The following is a 20,859-nucleotide window of genomic DNA, read 5'->3' as shown; positions in this document are numbered from 1 at the left end:
TGTGCCAAGTATCTTATGGGGCCAATCTCTCCTAGAAATTAAGAAAAGTTTTGCTACCTCACCTAAACATGCTCAAGCCTAAAAGTCATCCACATTCTCTTATAAATATTTTAAAAGGCTAGAAGCTCCACTATCTATGTGTGGTGATATGCACAATATACCTTTGTATATGAATCACCACACATTCCAGTCAACAATTTTTTTATGTAGAAAGGTTGCACAAGGCCATATTATACAACATGGTTTAGCATCCAATATCAAGTTGCAACTTGGGAACGCACCTTGGGAACATCTTAGAAGCATGAGTGAACATCATGGCTCTTACTTCATCAAGAGCTAACCAATGGGCATCTCATAAAATGTATTTTCTTTTTAACCTTACTTCAATAAAAAGGAAAAGAGATAAGCACCAAACCATGTTCAAAACATACTTTATTAATCATTCTTTGAAAATTTGAAGTCTATTTTTTTCCCTAAACTTAAAGAATTGTCATATTTAAGAACATATTTAAAAAAGCTATCTTGTGGCCTTTATAAGGATTAAAAAACCTACATGATTTTATTTGTAGAATTCATACCATCTCCCAATTTAATAAGAGGGATGCATATTGCCATTATCTTCGATGTCAATCTAAGAGCAAAAGGTATGAAAACTTATAATAATGAATTTTCATATCATTTTAACAAAGTGATAGCAAAACATACCTTCATCAAAAGGTATTTTTATGAATAGTCATGGGGGCTATTTTCATTTTAGAAGAGTACCATTTTAGTAAAGTGATATCAAATCAAGTGGTATTTTTGTGAATAGTAAAAAAGGGTGGGGGTTGGGGTAGGTAAAGACTTTCTATAACTTAAAAAGGTCTTATAAATGCTTTGTAGTTTTATGATTGAAAATAACAATTTATAATTCATATATTTAAAATTTAATGATTTTAATTGTACAAAATTCATTTTTAATATCATAATAATACCACTACGTAAGCATGTACACATCATTATTGTTTATATGAAATTAGTTACCTAGACTTTGTATTTATAGTATACCTTGGTCTTTTTATTTCTATGATTCGAATGATGAAGATGGCAATTTAACTAATCATAAGTACGCATATTTTTATCATAAAATATGCATAAGTATACCAATTTTTATTATTTAAAAGCATTTAGGAGACCTTCCTATGTAAAGGGAAAACTTCACACTGTGGTTTCTTTAAGGTTACTAATGAAACTCCCATATAGTAAGCAAACAAAATCTACTAATGAAACTCCCATACAGTAAGCAAACAAAATCTACAATTTAAATGCAATAAGAATATTCATTTCAAGTGCATGTATAAGCTTTTTTTTTAAGAGACTATTATTTCATGCGCATATATAAGTATTTTTTTTAGAGGCTATCGTTTCATATTAAGTTATACCTCACCCAAAAAAAAAATCTTAAAGTGTATAATCAAATAGGTTTATACTCTTAAAAATGATTCTTTTACTAGTCATGTTTTATCATATAGATATAAAAGTATGATAGCAATTCATACTTTTGAGCACATCACATGGGTTGGTCATGCTTTTTGACAAAGTATACCACATTTTCATCGTCCCTTTTAGAAACAACCAATGCTTTGAAAATAGAGTGACCCCTTCTTACATGGTAGGGCTTCTATAGAAACAACCAATGCTTTGAAAATAGAGTGACCCCTTCTTACATGGTAGGGCTTCTATAGAGAAACCACAAGGATGCAATTTTTGGATTGTTCACACTCATAACCTACTAGAAAAAGATTTAGAATGTTCTTCTTCATTTTTATTAAAAAATTATAACTATTGCATGCAAAGGTTGTTCTTTGAATAAAGTGGGATTGTTTACTTGGTAGGGAAACTACAAGGAGGTATATCTAGATTGTTTATACTAAGCCTACTAGAAAAAGATTGAGAATGTACATTGTCATTTTTTTAAAAAGCTATTGCGTGCAAAGGTTAGTCTTTGAATAAAGTGGGAATGAGTTAAGAGGAATGTGTTGTGTAATTTATATGATGTAGAGAATGAATCCATTCAAGGAATTCTTCTTCACATCAGGCGATGGCAAAGGTTAGTCTTTGAATAAAGTGGGATGAGTTAAGAGGAATGTGTTATGCAATTTATATGATGTAGAGAATGAATACATTTAAGGAATTGTTCTTCACATTAGGGGATGGACTTGCTGCTTACAAAGAAAAGTTTCATCATGTGAACTCCTAGAAATTATTCCTTATACCACTTGAAAAAAAGATTGAACTTTTTGAGGGTGTGACCATTATGTAATATAGTAACATGTTAAGGCCAGGAATGCATGATGTATGCTCTATAAACAAGGATGCTTCTTGCATTCTTTAATCATTTCCATCCTCTTTATCTACTTTGAAAGAAGAAATACAAGAAGTTATTAAATTTCATGTATTTTTATTAGGTGTTTATAGCCACATGTTTTTTAAATGTGTTCATTGGAAGGTACTTTTCACAAGTTTATTATCTTCATTTACATGGCAATCTTACATTTAGTTCAAATCATAATTTTTTTATAATGTGCATATTTTCAAAAATAATTTTACGTATAAGTATAATAATGGGATATGATTACATAAATATATGTCATTTAAATACTTGTATATGAATATTTCTTTTTACACCAAGGGTACTTTTAGCATTGAAGCAAAGTTTGATAGAGAAACACCTTGAAGAAGTAGGAATCATTTGAATGTACTAAAAAAAAAGAAGCTAAGGCAAGAAATTATGGTGAAGTGGATCATTATTTCACTAAAATTTACTATCCTAGACTTAGTGTATTACTTGTATCTCTATCAACCGTATATAACATGTTTTCTTAGTTATCAAATTTTATCTATGTATTTTATATGTGTATACTTTGAACTCTTCATCTTATGATTTCTTTTGTTTATCCTATATAGGTTATGGTGGTAAATGTTTTGCTTATCCTATATAGGTTATGGTAAATGTTTTGCTTATCCTATATAGGTTATGGTAAATGTTTTGAAGCTAGCAATGGTTAGCAATCTCTCACCATATTGTGACAAAATTTTGATACTCAGTAGAAAACTTAGTAATATTGTGACAAAGTGTTGATACTTGGTGTAAAACTAAACACATTTATGATGGTGTTTTCTAAGGCATTTAACATACAATAATAGTGATAAGCTATTACTCAAGATTACTCTAAATCATTTTTAGTGACATGGAAATTTAAAGGACTACATTGACTTGATGAAAATCGAATCTCAAAAAGCTAGTTAATTGTAATGAATTTCAGGAGAGAACTAAAGTTGAACAAACTAGAAGTGAATTAATGAAGAAAGAAGAGAGACAAATTTTAAGAATATGCTAACTCTTATGCACAATACTCTTGGCTTAACTTTGTGTGTTCTCAAGTCAAGTGCTTACCTTAGCCTTGCCAAATTGTGTGTGTGTGTGTGTTCTCAAGTCAAGTGCTTACCTTAGTGTCACGTCACCATAGCCTCCGCCCATAGCCAAGCAGGGCATGGAGCTCTATTCACCACCCAATTGTAAAGGATAAGATTGGTGTGGTTACACACATCTCCCACTAATATGTGGCCTTCCATCCACATTAGCTTGGCCATCTGGCCGTCTTGTCACTTGGCCACCTAGCTCTATGGCTAGCCAATGCTCCGACTGAGGTATCCTCACCCCTAGACCCTGGATAACCTCGTTGTCTGCACTCCAACATTCAGGTTCCGCATCTGGTTGAGCTCTCATGTGCCATCATAGGCTACGTGGCATTACCCCCCCTTAAGAATAGTTTTCGTCCCCCGTGAGAAAACAAACTAGGGAAAATATTTGGTAAACATTCTTAGTTGGTTCCATGTTGAGGCTCCCTCTGGCCTATCCTTCCACTTAACAAGTGCCTATCATTATATAGTATACCTCATGTTTCAATCTCTGAATCCAAGAATCATCCTTGGTTCATGTGGAAGTGACTGTGACTCCAATAACTCAACCAAAACTTAGGACAAACTACGTTATCCTGAGATCACTGTTTTTCACATTGCCATGAAAAACTAGAAACACTAGAGAGCTCTCCACAGCAACTCAAGTTTGTAGGCTATGCTACTGCCTATAGCTCTACATAGCTATAGGAGATCTAGGCTAGAATCCATATATCAAAATAAATGTGGTAAATCTAGTAGTTGACTATTTCAAATTACTCTAAGAAAATTCCAAATATGGCAAGAACTCCTTCCAATTAGGTTGCCTATTTGCTAACATATGCATGAAGCTTATCCTCATACTTGGTTGACTCTCTATGCCTGACCATCAAGCTACAAATGGTCAGTTGTACTCATACTCAAAGTAGTTTCCAACTTTTTGAAGATTTTCCTTCAAAAGGACTATCGAACTTCCTATCTCTATCAAACACTATGTCTGTGGGGTAGACACGCTTGATAAAGATCCTAGCAAGCTCGGATATTTTCACATACTATTAAGATGGAATAAATTTTGCCATCTTAGTCAACCTATTCATTCTTCCCTTTAAGAAGAGTTTTTGTCCACAAAAATGATCAAGAAACTACAAACAAAGGACACACGTCATGTATTTTCCTTAAGTACTATGACCACGGAAACATGTGGTGCTAGTGTTTTATTCAAAAACACTAAACTATAAGTATCACTTGTAATTATGAAAGATGTCCATGAAACACAAACCACTATTCTTTGCACGTTCTACAACATCAAATATATTACTCCCTATGTGCTTAGAAACCACATGGAATTTAATGAAAAAAGCTTGCACAACTAATACAAGTCTTTAGCAAAATGTTCTATAATGTGGTAAAATTCAATTGACATTACACATAGTCTAGGAATAGCTACACTTTCCCCTCTCAAAAAGTTCTTGCATTCTTCAAGAAAAGTTTTGAGTCCTTTGTTATTCCTAGAATAATTCACACATCTTAAGCGAAGATGATGTCCACATAGATAGTGTCTATGCACTACTAGAAATCAAGAGTAACGTGCAAGCAATCAGAGTCATACAACCCCTAAGCCCATGAGTAAAGGCATGCCTGTTCACATGTCTCTCTAACAACCACTATGGGTGCCTCCCACTATAACCCTGTTAGTCAATAGCTAGCTATGTCTCTACGAACATATCTATGGGCTACCGTGCTCGCATGTAAACATTAGTAGCACCATTAAGATACACCTTTACAAGTGTGGGCTCACTGGACATGGCTACTAAGTCAAACGATAGACAACCCAGTTGTCTCCTAAATCATTCTCAACTACAAACCATGCACGAGGGCTTCCATCTTTACAAATTGAGTAAACAACACTCCGGTTGTTAAACAACACAACACTACGGTTGTTAGATGCCAAAAGACAATTTTTGTTGTTTGTGATACACATATAGGGCTTACTTTGGTCTTGGTCACACTACAGTGAATCAATGCATGTTGTAAGTTGGTCTAAATTCTATTTCAACAAACTAGTTAAAACAAGTAAATACATTGGAGACACGATATCCCTGAGTTAAAGATGATTTTTGTTGTCTATGATACACATATAGGGCTTACTTTGGTCTCAGTCACATTATGGTGAATCAATGCACATTATAAGTTGGTCTAAATTCTATTTCAACAAACTAGTCAAAACAAGTAAACACATTGGAGACACAGTATCCCTCCATTTAAAAAAATCCCCAAAGAAGGATGGTCAAACAGCCATAATTAGTGTGGCCAAGTAGGCACAGCTCCTTGGCCCAACAAATCAAAACCAACTAAAAGATACCAAAATGTGCAATGGGTTGAAGACAATCATCCGAAGAATAACCTAATGTTCGCACAGGCAAACATGTAAAAGTTCAGAAAACTGAATTCAAATCCCACAACTCGATTAGTTCTACAGTGACAAACTTTGTTATCTGCCAAAGTCATTATTAACGAGCTACTCATCCTTTCCCAAAGATGGTGCAAACTTTCTCATATGTTAATGGATGTGCATACAAGGGGTAAGTGTCACGATTTGTCCGTCCATCCTTCTGTGGTTAATTGGGGACGCCTAATTACCACTATGTTCAAAGTATTGGATAGTTGGAACTTATAGAATGTGTTCCTAACTTGTAGCGTGTTTGAATGGACACCTTGTAGGTTGGTGAGATTGACGAGCCTTGTGCTTGTAAGCCGGATTGGTTGGGACGTGATGGTGGAGATATGGTGCAAGCTATTATCGGGATGGTTCTCATTTTGATATCTTTGACGTAGTGTCTACTATGAGATTTTGTATTTGGCCGCCCCATTTTGATGTTTTCGGGCGTGGACCTATTGAGCCGCCCACTTTTGTTATATCGGGCGTGGACTTATTTATTTGCATGTGAATTAGCCCTCGGGGTTCATTTTGTAATTATCCTTTAGTGTTTAGATAGGAACCCTTTACCTAAGCTTATGTTAAAAGCAACCCCCATTTTTGTAAAGGGCAAGCCCATGCATAAACGTGCATCTATTTTTGTCTTATGGGCTATTTTGATTAATAAAGCTTAAATACTCAAGAAGTGGGAGGAAGCTGACACTTCTTGAGGGGGGATAGATTGCACCCAATGATTCTCTCATGCTATGTTATGCTTTTAAGATTATTTATTAATTTTTCGGTTATGGTAATTTGATTGAAGTGATGAACCAGTTGGTATTTGGTTGGACGGTGTGTCTCCCCATGATCCTAGTGGTTTCAATGGTATTAGAGCAAAGGGGGGAGAGAAGGTGAAAAATATTGAGAAAAATCAAAAGGGAGAAAGGCTTACAAAAGAAAGAGAGAAGGTACGTAGTGCAACTTTCTGGTTTCTAAGAAAGAAGAAAAATTCAAAAATTTCAAGGGGATTGAAGACTTGGTTGAAGGTTTCTTTTTCAAGTCACATCAAGGAAATATCCATGAGGTAAAGACTTTATCCAAGGCTTTAAACAAGGCATAGTACAAATGATTAAGACAAAGCTTAACTAAAGCTTAAGCTTAGCATTAACCTCTCTACTACACGGCTGTGAATTCCCACTCATCAGGATAGCGCAACGCCATCTTTTTGCTTGGGAAAATTAGCTCATAATTTTGCAACCGGTTCAAGAATCTGTTCCATTAGATGCATTCAGCGTGTTCTCTTGCATAATTCTTGTACCCTGTCTGAGAGGTTTTGTGGAAGATCCAAGGATTTGAATTTGCAACGGTGGAGGAAGCTCTGCAGAAATTAAGGGTGGAGAAAAATTACATATTTGCTTTACTCAAAAAGGTCTAAAAAGATAAGAGGAGATTCATGCGCAAAGCTTCTTCAAGCCAAAACTTCATCAAAATCAGCTCGAATTTGTTTGAATTTGGCCAGGCTTCGAATTGGAAATATTTTTAGTTTCGTATTCTGGTTCGGCTCAAAAAATTACAGAAATTCAAAGTTGAGGGATTTTCAAATTTACTTATTTTACGCCTTCTCGAAGCTTAAATTCCCTCTCGATTCTCAATATTTTTTCTACTAGATGACCTTCTAACGCTTCGAGACTACTTCAAGCACTTTGGTGATTGCGTTGGATGGCCACACTACTCTTCTAATCACCACACGGGATACAAGATCTTCAAAATTATTACCACGAGCAAAAAATTATATAAGTATTTCTAACTTTTTTCCACCTTTATTTCTTTTTAGCATTCATGGGGCTGATCTACCTACACTTCCGTCTATTCTAGAGAAACTCATAGCTTTACAAGCATAATTGGTCAATGAATGAACTCATAAACTTGCATTAGAAGACCAATTGAAATCACGTAAGAGGCATAAGCATGACACTGAAGGCGATAGTGATAAGGATTCTATTCTTCAAACCGTGAAAGCAACTTTAGATGCTCAAACGGCTCGAAAAGAATCTCGCATTAGTCGCAAAGCTTTTTCTTTTCAGAATTTTGATGTAATGAAAGACACACGCACTCTTTTGGCTTTGCTTAGCCAATTCGATGACTATTTTTTGGGAGAGAAATTTTTCGAGAAACACAAGGTCAAGTGTGCTACGAATCACTTAATTCAGAATGCTGCTTTATGGTGGAATGCTACCAAGAATGGGCGGCATAAACCTCATACTTGGGAGGATTTTCAGCACAAAATTAAGAGACATTTTCTACCTCCTCAGTACAAGGCTAAAGTGTGACATCATTGGGATACTCTTAGACAATTGAAAGGGGAGGATGTCCAAACCTATATTGAAAAATTTTGGAATGCTCTCATTCAAATGCAATCTATACAAAAAGTGCATGAAAAGCATCTTAAAAGGAAGTTCATCTCAAGATTGAATCCAAAGATTAGAGCACAGGTTAATATGTTTCGTCCTCACACTCTTTCCTTTGCTAAATCTCTTGCTCTAAATTGTGAAAAGAAATGGTGTGCACAGGTTCCAATAGGAGAATTGTACTTCTAAATTCTCTAAAGATTCGACATCTTCTAGTGGTTTTGACAGACGTTCTTCATTCAAATGACCTTTTAACAAGGGTCAAGATCAAAGAAGTCATTAATTCAACAACAATAATAAAGCAAATATTGGCAACAATAGTAATGGAGCAAGTGGAGAACCGAAGAAGACAGATGTTCCAGATTCATTGACTCGAGATGAAAAAGCAAGCAATGTTCGATGTTACACTTGCCATCAGAGGAGACACTATGCTAATAAGTGTCCAAATGACAACAACAACAACAACAACAAGCCAATGGCACGGCTTAACATGGTGGATGGAGTAAATCTAATCAAGAAGTTACTTCTAACTTTAATCCTCATTCTTTTTCACCACATACTTTACTTAAAATGAAGGAAAAAATTCAAGATAAGGAAATCACAATCTTGCATGATGATGGTAGCACACACGATTTTATTTCGGAACGTCTTGCACATGCTCTTCATATTGACATGATTCCTTCTCGTTTTAAAGTAAAGGCTGCTTTTCAAAACCAAAAGTATAATTACACTAAGAAAGTGAAGAATCTTGCTTTTTCTATTACACAATTTTCAGATCAACGTACTGTCTTAGTAGCACCTTTGCATGGTATTGACATGATTTTGTGAATGCCTTTTTGACATGAGTACACACCACAAATTGATTATGCAAAGCACACAATGTCTTTTATACATCATGGTAAAAAAATTTGTTTGCAAGGAAATTATGAGGGTAAGGATCAACCACTTTTGAGCCATACTCAGGCAAAAAGGGCTTTGAGGAAGAGGGAGAAAACTTTTTTAATTTTGGTTAACCAGCTTAGTGCTCAAGAACCACCTCCTAGGGATACATCCCATGACTCTTTCATTTCTAAATTCTCTGACTACTTTCTTAATGAGTTACCTCCTGGAATCCCTAGATCACGTCCTGAAGATCATCACATAGACATTATTCCTGGTAATGCACCGCCTTGTGTAGAGCACCTTATAGAGTTAACCCTCTTGAGCAAAGAGAAATTCAGACTCAAATCGAGGAATTACTTTCTCGCGGACTTATTAGACTAAGTAGTTCACCATATGGAGCACCCCTTCTTCTTGTAAAAAAGATACTTATCGTATGTGTGTAAATTAAGGGGAGCCAGCGTCTAGCAAAATTGACCTAAAATCTGGATATCATCAAGTAGAATGGCCGAGCAAGATATCTATAAAACTGCTTTTAGAACTGAGACTGGTCACTTTGAGTTTTTAGTGATGCCATTCGGTCTTACTAATGCTCCTGCGACTTTTAGTCGTATGATGAATAGAATCTTTCTTGAACATCAAAACTTTGTGGTTGTCTTTTTCAATGATATCTTAGTTTTTAGTAAATCTGAAGAAAAGAATGAAAAATACTTGGAAATTGTATTTAACTTACTCAAGGAAAATGAACTTTACATTAATCCCGAAAAGAGTAGTTTCTTCCAGAGTGAGATTGAGTATTTGGGACATATAGTTTTTGCTAAAGGCATACATGTTGATCCCAAGAAAATAGAAACTATTGCAACATGGCCACGTCCCAAGAACCTTCATGAATTATGATCTTTTCTAGGATTGTGTAGCTATTATCGCAAATTTGTCCTTAATTTTGTATATAAGGCTCACTATCTCACTGAACTTCTCATCAAGAAAACCAAACCTTATGAATGGACCGAACTTCAAGAGAAATCTTTTCTTGCATTAAAATATACACTTACTCATGCACATGTGTTACAATTGCCTGATTTTTCACGTCCTTTCTTTGTGGTTGTAACCGATGCTAATGGTAAGGGCATTGGTACTGTATTAATGCAAGATGGTCATCCTATTGCTTTCGAGAATAGAAAATTTCGTCCTGCTGAAAGTAAGTGTAGCACCTATGACAAGGAGTTGTTTGTTGTAGTCCATGCATTGAAAATTCGAAAACATTATTTGATGGGCTCAGAATTTCTTATAAAGACTGATCAATAGAGTATCAAACACTTGCTTTCTCAACCACTTATTTCGGAAAGTAAGTGTAGCACCTATGATAAGGAGTTGTTTGTTGTAGTCCATGCATTGAAAATTTGGAAACATTATTTGATGGGCTCAGAATTTCTTATAAAGACTGATCAACAGTATCAAACACTTGCTTTCTCAACCACTTATTTCGGATAGACATATTAAATGGGCAGCTTTTATTCAAAGTTTTCAGCCTATTATTCAATACTAACCTGGTAAAGAAAATTTAGTTGCTAACGCTTTGAGTAGAAGACCTTCCATTCAAAATATTTCTATGATTGAGAATACATCTTTTGACTCTATGCATGAGACTTATGACCAAGACCCTGACTTTAGTGATATTTGGTTTGGATTGAGAGAAAATCATTGGACTCATTTTGTTGAGTATTCCTATAATGATGGATATCTTTTCTTCCAAAAAAGATTATGCATTACTCGACCTTTTAGACATTCTATTTTAGAGAAATTACATTAGCCATTAGCCACCTTATGCAGGGCATCGAGGTGTTTCATCTACATTCCAGACTATTTCTAATGATTTTTTATTGGCCTAAAATGAAAAATGATGTAACTAAATTTGTGTCTGAATGTGATGTTTGTCAAAAAGTGAAAAGTTATAAGGGTAAGAAACTTGGTTTACTCATGCCACTTCCTATTCCTAACACTGGGAACAGATTTCTATGAATTTTATCACTCGTTTTCCATTGACTACTACGAACCATAATGATACGATTTGGACCATTGTTGATAGTTTAGCAAACAAGCATATTTTCTTCCTTGTAAAAAGACTCTTACTGCATGACATCAAGCTGCGCATTTGTTTGTTAAACACATTTTCACACATCATGGTTTACCTCAAGTGATTGTTTCTGATAGAGATTCTAAGTTTTGCAGTGATTTCTGGACTACATTGTTTGATAATCTAGACACTAAATTGGATTTTTCCACTGCATTTCATCCTGAATCTAATGGTCAAACAGAAGTGACGAATAGCACAATATTGGATTTACTTCGTGCATATGTTTCATCACAACCTTAACAATGGGAGAAGTATATCCATATTTTGCAATTTGCATATAACAACACACCGCATTCATCCACCACTGGAAAGGTACCTTTTGCAATTGTGTATGGAAAAGCTTTACCTACTCCCATCACTCATTTATCACACATTATTGAAGCTGCAGATCAATTCACCATTAATTTCACTTCTATTCATGATCTTTTTCGTAAAGTTATTTCTAATGCACAAGAGAAATACACTAAACAAGCTAATAAGAAAAGGAAGCACATGGTTTTTCAAGAAGGTCAATATATATTTTACTTTGTATTGAGAAGAGACGTCTTAAAATTAATGAGACTAATCTTGTTGTTAAGTTAGCTCCTCATTTTTATGGTCCTTTTAAAATTACTCTCATAAGATTAATAACCTAGCATATAGGCTTTCACTACCTTCTCATTGGAGAATTCATAATTCTTTTTATATTAGCCTTTTGAGACCTTATAGGGGACCCATTCCTACATATCCTGTAAATGAGGAAGCACCTAGTCTTGTTGACCAAGTAGAATAACTTCAACCTGAGGCTATTATATTGACCATAAGATCACTACTACTCGCACAGGTACTGAAACAATAACCATTGAAAGAAAGAAAACTTATCTTTTCGGAGCAGCTTCACACATGAATAGAGAACAACGGAAAGAGCAGAGGAAAACGTCGGCTCTGATACCAATGTCACGTCTCCATAGCCTGCCATAGCCGAGAAAGGCATGGAGCTCTAGTGACCACCCAACCGTAGAGGATAATATTGGTGTGGTTACACAGACCTCCCACTAATATGTGGCCTACCGTCTGCATTAGCCCCACCATCCGGTCACTCGACCACCTAGCTCTACAGCTAGCCAGTGCTCCAACCGAGGTATCATCACTCCTAGACCTCGGATGCACTCGTCGTCCGAACTCCAATGTTTGGGCTTCACATCCGGTCAAGTTCTCATGTGCCATTATAGGCTACGTGACACTTAGCCTTACTGAATCATGTGTTGTTGGATCTTGCCTTTGAGCTTTAGTGTAACTCTCCGATGTGGGTACACTAGCTCATCCGTATTTTATTGCAAACGATGGAATGAATGGGTATTGCTTAGTGTCATTTTTGACTTAATATATTCAAGTGACTAGATTTCACATAGGCTAACCAAAGCTTAAAATGACTAGATTTCACATAGGCTAACCAAAGCTTAAAAATGGTTCATCCACTATTAGTAGTATTAAGTAAGTATATACACGAAGTTTGACATTAAACTCATAGTAAGGCCACTTTATATGTTCTCGCTAGATGCCCACTCGAGCGGGTAAGATGGCAATGCACCTTATGGTAGGTTGGGCGGGTGAAACCATGTTAGCCTATGGAGTGGCTAATATACCCTCCTTAGTCAATCGCATCCTCGTGTCACCTAGATTGGTGGTGAAGTTGCTACCGAGCTAGATAGATATGAATGCTCCAACATGTGCCCTGTACACCATGAAATTGGCATGCAAGGGTGAGTGGTAGATTTAGGACCAATCAATAGCCAAATGTAGGCATATGGTGAGTGATAAACTTTTTTGGGTAGCCATAGTTGTAGGAAGCTTGTTGAGATGGTATGAAAGATATATGGGATGTATAATTTCTTTATGTAAATCCTCATTCTATTATAGAAGTTGTTTAGGCCCTTCAAATTCAAGTGAATGGTAGAAGTGACCCGTACCTTTGATTGGTGGAATGAGCACCAGGGACACCAATGAATAATTTGCATGGGTAGATAGTGGTCCGAACCCTTGTGGTGTAACAAGATATTATTCCTAGGCCCCATATCTTGATGCTTAGAGATTAGGCTTTTTTGTTGAGGTGTGGTTATGTTGAACTGGAGAGTTGAAGTAGAGGTTGTATTCATTAAACCTTTTTGGAGGTATGGTTATCCATGGACAATGATATTATTCTTAGATCCCACACCTTGATACATCAAGCTGATACATTGGCTAGGATGAGGTGTGGTTATGTTGAACTAGAGAGTCAAAGTAGAGGTTGCAGTCATTGAAGCTCTTTGGAGGTACCTACAAGGTCAATGGTTACCATGGGTGGTCAGTCATACTACCATGGGCTAGGATTGTGCCCACCCCTATCCAGAGATATACCTGGAGGATAGTCATTGATGAGGTTCCTTGTAGGTGCATAAGGTCGTGCATGTCGTGAGAGGTCCAAGGTGAAAAAAATTGTGATGTCCTTATTAGTGAAATATGCAGGTGAGCAATGGGCATGGTGTGCCTCCCGTGTGTTCCTCCAATCAAAGATTTCTCCAACTTAACTACTTTCTTCAATTCTCCTTTTCTCGACATCCATTTTCCTCGGAGTCAAGATCGAGCGATGTTGAAGCGTTGCAATGGACCTTGCCCAAAGCTACATTGGAGTTGGCCTCTCTTGCCTGGAGTCAAGATCGAGCGATGTTGAAGCGTTGCAATGGACCTTGCCCAAAGCTACATTGGAGTTGGCCTCTCTTGCCTGGACGATTAGCGAGACAATAAGACTTAGTGTAGGTGCTTGTGATATCAATGCCTAATCCTTCTAAATGTGTTTACTAAATGCAAAGCTCTTGTGTGTATTATAGATGTTGTGTACATGGAAATTAGGCTAAAGGTGTGCCTGTGTGTGGAAGCTCCTTCTAGTGAAAATTGTAACACGTTGCTTTCTTTGACTCTTAATTTTTTGCTTTCTTTATTTCTTACCATATATCCTATTTTTGTGGCACCCTGGATGAGATTTTGTACTACCTTTGAGCCTATAAACCATTGAAAAGTAGTAAATGGGGCTCAGCATGGGGTGAGACTTACCAACCCGAATTGGTTCCAAAGATATCTTCATTCTCCCAGAAGGATGTGATGAAGGGCTTATGGGAAAGCCCACGATTGTGAACTGTAGCATGATATCAAAGGGTTTTCAAAACCTATTATCTAGCATGTCTTTGAAAGCAACCACCCTAAAGTCTTCAAGGTTGTTTTAATTGGTTGATACATTATTAGGTAAACCTCTAGACTTTATGTTTGTTGACTCACATTTGTAGATTCACGCCTCCAAACTCATAGCTTATGTATCTATACTTATATCTATTGACTCACATTTTTAGACGCACCGCTGCACACTCACGCCTCGCATCTCACATCTCTAAGATTCACATTTGTTTTTCTGAGACTTTTGGCTCACATCTCCCAACACAAGATATGGTTTAGCCTGGCTTTTGGAGATTTTTGGACTTGATGGGGTGTGATTAAGGTTCCTAATTCTAATTAATAATGGTTATATAAGTGATTAAGTTTCCTAATTCTAATTAATGATGGCTATGTAAGTGATTAAGTGATTTTAGATTATTTTTGGTTGATTTTACATGCTCTAAGCTACCTATTAGAGTGACCCCATGATTAAAACCTAGGAATATTGGGTTTCTAATAGCTTGGAAGCCTTATGCTCTTCCCTATCTCGATGGTGCTAATTATGTTCTAGTCAAGCGCTTACCTTAGCCTTCTTGAATCATGTGGGCCTTGCCTTCGAATCGCAATCTTTAAATTGCAATGCAACTCCCTAATGTGGGTGCACTAGCTTGTCCATGTCGCATCCTCACTTTTTTATCACATTGGAATGCTCCGTTGCTAAGGTGGTGAAGGTAGAGCTTCCCTTGCCTAGATGAGGCAAGAATGGGATAGCCTTCATGGTGCTTCTATCTCATAAAAGTAGATAGTCCTGAAAGAAGATAGTCCTGAAAGAAGATAATGTAAGAGGGAAACCTACAATCAAACATATCTAGCATGCATCCATCAAAAAGCAAACAAAATTCAGTAGTATACATGCAAGCAAGAATAGAGGAGAGGAGAGCTCATAAGTATTCTATTGCAAGGAAATGATTGTGTACATTACTAAGTGTCAAAATCAACTCATATATAAGTGATTAGTTTTCACGGCCAAAACTTAAAAATGGTGTAGTCACTATTACTAGTATATACTAATCTTTAGACTTTCCCTGTTTGACATTAATCTCATGGTAAGGCCACTCTATATGTTCCAGCAATATCTTACAAAATATGGGTGCTCGTTCGAGTAGGTAAGATAGCAAATTATCTTACTTAAAAATGGTGTAGGCACTATTACAAATCTTAAGCAAGTATGTACTAGTCCATAGACTTTCTCTATTTAATATTAATTTCATGGTAAGGCCGCTTTTATGTTCCGACACCATCTTACAAAAGATAGGTGCTTGTTTGAGCATGTAAGATAGCAAATTACTTACTTAAAAATGGTGTAGCCACTATAACTAGTCTTAATCTAATGAAGTTCTTTGACTTTTCCTATTTGATATTAATATGTACATGAAGTTGTTTGACTTTTCCTATTTGGTATTAATCTAATGGTAAGTTTGCTTTATATGTTCCAGCACCATCTTACAAAAGATAGATGCTTGTTTGAGTAGGTAAGATAGCAAACTTACCTTACAATAGGTTAGGCAGGTGAAACCATGTTAACCTACAAAGTTATTAACTTTGTATGTGTGTGTGTGTGTGTGTGTGTGTGTGTGAGAGAGAGAGAGAGAGAGAGAGAGAGAGAGAGGTGGACAGGTTTGTTGCATATCCGGTTAACTAGGAATGCCTTCATATTGGTATTATAGCTCAAATAGTTTGTATTGTGGCAAGTCTCTTCCTTGCAGTCAACTCATTTGGTGGGAATGACCTCGAGAATGACATAGCTATATATTGGATGAGGGTACTCTAAGCTACACTTGTGGTTTAGAGTAATTAGTGAGGGAAAGCTCGTACATCACATGGCATCCATGTGGCCATTTGTAAAGTAATTTTGGTAATATATCTTCTATTATGAGAGAGAGAGAGAGCTTGTGTGTGATTATATTGTGTATTGTGCCTCTCATTTACTTACTTTCATGTGTATGAGGGAGGGACGAAGGGATTGTCTACTAGAGTGAGGCACAAATATGAGCGACGCCTATTAAAAACATGAATCTAAGCATGGCTATAGTGGATCATAGCAAGGATAGAATTCCACGGTTAAAATAATATCTGCCTAATTAAAGAAAAGTTAGCTCTAGATAATCTCAATCGCAATGAGAATGCTCAAATAAACCAATCTATTTCATACAACTCTCACACTCAAATAAACCAATCTATTTCATACAACTCTCACACTCAAAGGTGAGGCTAAGTACAACATTTATAGATAAAAAGGCTTATCTCCACATCATGGTTTACATCACTTACCTCATCCCTTACATCACTCAATCTTAACTACCCACTTTATCTAAGTCACCTAATTTGAGAATGCTCAAATAAACCAATCTATTTCATACAACTCTCACACTCAAAGGTGAGGCCAAGTACAACATTTATAGATAAAAAGGCTTATCTCCACATCATGGATTACATCACTTATCTCATCTCTTACATTACTCAATCTTAACTACCCACTCTATCTAAGTCACCTAATCACTCTTACATGCCTCACATACTCTCAAACCATTCAAAATAGTACACACTTTGCACACTTTCTTGATGCACAAAAAAACACACACACACTCACACGTTTCTATTTTCAAAACCCTCCCTAAAAGCAAAAATAGGACTCCCATGGCCCTCACTCAATCTCACTATAGTGCACTCTCATGTCACCCTCTTTATAACATTGGTTTCACGTCACTCATCATTGAGCTCTTATTTTCAACACCCTCCCTAAAAGAAAAAATAGGACTCCTATGGCCCTTCCTCAATCTCACAATGGTGAACTCTCATGTCACCCTGTCATCATAACAGTGATTTGCTCTGGTGACTCGTCACACACACATATCAACTTCAAGAGACCCAAACTTAGAGACAAGGTAAGTTTCCCATGGAAAATATTATTGCTTTTAGTAGGAGGTGAAACAACTTCCTTGGTGTGACATCTTGGAAAAGAGAACTTAAAGGAGAAAAGCTAGCAACCACTGATAGCTTCAAGAGGCCCAACCTTAGAGACAAGGTAATTTTTGCATGGAAATTATTTCTTATTCTTGTTTTTTTTGTAAATAAGAGAGAGTTATGGAAAGAGCTAGAATGCGTCATAACATTTTTGGCACTGCTGCCAAGGAGACAATGTTACTTCCTCCATTTTTTTGGCACTGTTGCTTGGGAGGTAATCTTACTTCATCCACTCTTTTTAAGCCTCTACTCCGTAATACAAGTAACTTTTTCCTTATCCAAATTATTCTGTGTAAACAACAATGTTGTGGTAGGTTGAGAAGTGGATAAGGTTGGGTGTGCTGGGTGAAAAAGAAGGAAAAATAGGTTGTTTTTGTTTGATCTTTTGGTTTGTGAGAGACATTTTGAAAAGGAAATCGATTGTTTTTGCTTTCATTTACATGTTTTTTCACTACTTTTTCATACCATGAAAGTGCACATCACACCGTTTACTGGCAATCTTACGTCCTCCACTCGTAGAGCCTCTGCTCCCTAATACAAGTAACTTTTTCCTTAGCCAAATTATTCTACAAACAACAATGTTGTAGTAGGTTGAGAAGTGGATAAGGTTGGAAGTGTTGGGTGAAAAAGAAGGAAAAATAGGTTTTTTGTGTGTTTTTGTTTAAATTTTTGGATTGTGACTACTTTTCATACCATGAAAGTGTAGGTTTTTTTTTCTGTGTCTAGTTTTTAAAAAATCTTTAAATAATAAAAAAGGTGTAAAGTTTGAGCCTCATTGATATTAAAATTGAATATTCATGCTTAGGAGACGGTCTCAAACTTTGGAGAAACATTCATTTGCACCTCCAATCTAAAGAATTGTCAAAATTTGGTTTTTCTTGCCAGTTGTTGTTGATGAAAACTTCTTAAAAACACATCGTGACTGTAGGGATTACCTTGCTAAGAATAGTAAGTCCTTATCAGCGAAATCTTATCCTCTTATCCAAAAAATTTTAAGGTTTTCACATCGTAAAAAACTAAGGCCGTGAAAAACTAAATCCTTATCTAAAGTTGTGGTGAAAAACTAAAATTTTGGGCCAATGAGGTGATAACTCAAGTGGTGAAGGTGTTTGCCTAGGACCAAGAGGTCTTAGGTTCAAAACCCCCCTTGGTGCTTCCTCGGCGGCATCGCCTACAAGTGGATAAATAAGTGCCTACAAGTGGATAAATAAGCATCTACGGTGGTGGTTGCCCATGGACAGTGATAAATTGGTAATTATGGGAGGATCTTGGGCCAAAGGCCAATTGGAAAAAAAAAACTACTTTTTTGGTTTTTCACACCCATGATAGACTACTGAGACCCATGAAATCGATTCCCCATTTCTTAAATGGCTATTGTGAACCATGATAGTCAATGGAAAATTTCTTCGATTAAGAAACAATTTGCATCATATATCCACATTGATTACCAAAGGATAATATTCTGCATCAAAAGAAACCTCCAAACTAAAATCCAAGTAAACTTAGATTTTCATGCTATGAAAAATTAGGTAATTTTTTGCACGATGAAAAACTCAAGAGCCTCTCAATTATTCGGGTATTAGGGTATTGTGTAAACATCATCATACATTAAAAAAACATCAATTGCAAGGTAGAGTTATCACCATGAAAAACGATGGACTTTCATGTCGTGAAAAACCAGGTAGTTGTACATAATGTGAAAAACCATATAGAATATTGGTAAAACATTGACATGGGTGTGTTGAAAGCAACATCAGTAATATTATTTATTCTTCCCTTCTTTCTACAATTTAATGCTTTGTATTTTGTATATCCTACTTCCGTTATTATGTGTTCTTACATAGTATCAGAGTATAGGCTCCAGGAAAAACTTGTTTTAGAGAGATGGCCCAACCTGCAAATTACGCATCCACTTGTGCTCACCCTCCACCTTTTGGTGCTGGGAAGTTGGATGGGAAAAATTACACTCTCTAGAAGTTGAAGATTAGGTCTATTCTTGATTCATATGAGTTGTGGAAAATCATAACAGGGGCTGATGCAAAGTCGGGTCCTACTTCGGATCCTCAGTGAATCCATAATAGAGCATACCACCAACTCTTAATCTCTCTTTGCCATGGAGGTAAAGGAATACAAATACATTATGTGCCATTGTTCAACAGCATCTAATTCTATTGTTTGATCTTAATTTAGCATACTACCAACTTCTGAAGAATGAAAATTTCTAAAGAACCAGTATAAGATGAAGAATCGGACAAGGTTTCAAAACCTTGAAAATCAACTTGCAGTAGAAAAGTATTTTGATAAAGAAGCAATAGAGTAATTTATATTATATATAAAGAATCTGTAAGATCAAATGGTGGCAGTCAGGATCACTAAGATCACTAAAGTACTAACATGAGTATTGTCCCCAAAGTATGACTATTTAGTGACCTCACTAAATATGCAGGTGAGCAACCTGCCTCTTACTTTTTAGGATTTCGGCATAATGTTGATGGTGGAAGAGATGTGTTTCAAAGCCAGAGATGGTAGTGATACTATATTCTTTGCCAAATGTAAATAAAGGGAAGGGGAAGGGCTCTGGTAACCCCAATGCTTCTAAAAAGAAGAAAAAATCTAAGGCAAAGTGTTTCTACTACGACAAGCCTGATCATGTGGTCAAATTATGCAGATTGAAGGAAGAAGATGAGAAGAACGACACTTTGAAGCCTTGGAAGGGAATAGTACTAAAGAAAAATTAAAGGTGTTTGTGTGGCAATAGAATAAATATGTGCAAAGGAAAACTCAACAACAATCGAATGGTTCATGGATCATCGACAATGGAGCATTTTGACATATTATCAATCAAAAGGGTTGGTATACCTCCCTTAAGCTTGTGAGGAATCTATCCTATTAGTGGTCTCAAGAATGGCATCAAATGCCCAACCATGGGTTCAAGTACCATTTCTTTTATTTCTAGCAATGGTGATACTAAGAAGATGTCCCGATGTCCTTCATGTTCCAGACATCAAGAGGAATCTACTATCTTGTGGCCATAGCTACCCCATGACTTGAAGAATCTCTTCGAAAAGGTTAGTGTAGTTATTCATAGATGTTGGCAATGTTGTTGGGAAAGGAATCCAACACTTCTTGTATGAGCTATCATAGATGTTGGCAATGTTGTTGGGAAAGGAATCCAGCACTTCTTGTATGAGCTATCAACCCAAGCTGATGTTGGTACAAGCCAGCTATGGCATAAGAGATTTGGGTACCTGAGCTTCATAGGCTTAAAAGAGATGCAAAGTTATAGGATTGTGGCACATTTACTAGCTTTTCAAAGATGCCAGATGTGTGTGAAGCTTATATGATGGGGTTAAGCAGCATTTGATATGCATTATAGGAAATCAAGAATCATGCAA

The sequence above is a fragment of the Cibotium barometz genome, chromosome 34 (assembly GCF_041138505.1).
Source record: "Cibotium barometz isolate CiBa-2024 chromosome 34, ASM4113850v1, whole genome shotgun sequence".
In the NCBI taxonomy this organism is placed as follows: Eukaryota; Viridiplantae; Streptophyta; class Polypodiopsida; order Cyatheales; family Cibotiaceae; genus Cibotium; species Cibotium barometz.
The sequence above is the reverse complement of the archived record's forward strand: the minus strand, read 5'-3'. Positions refer to the sequence as shown.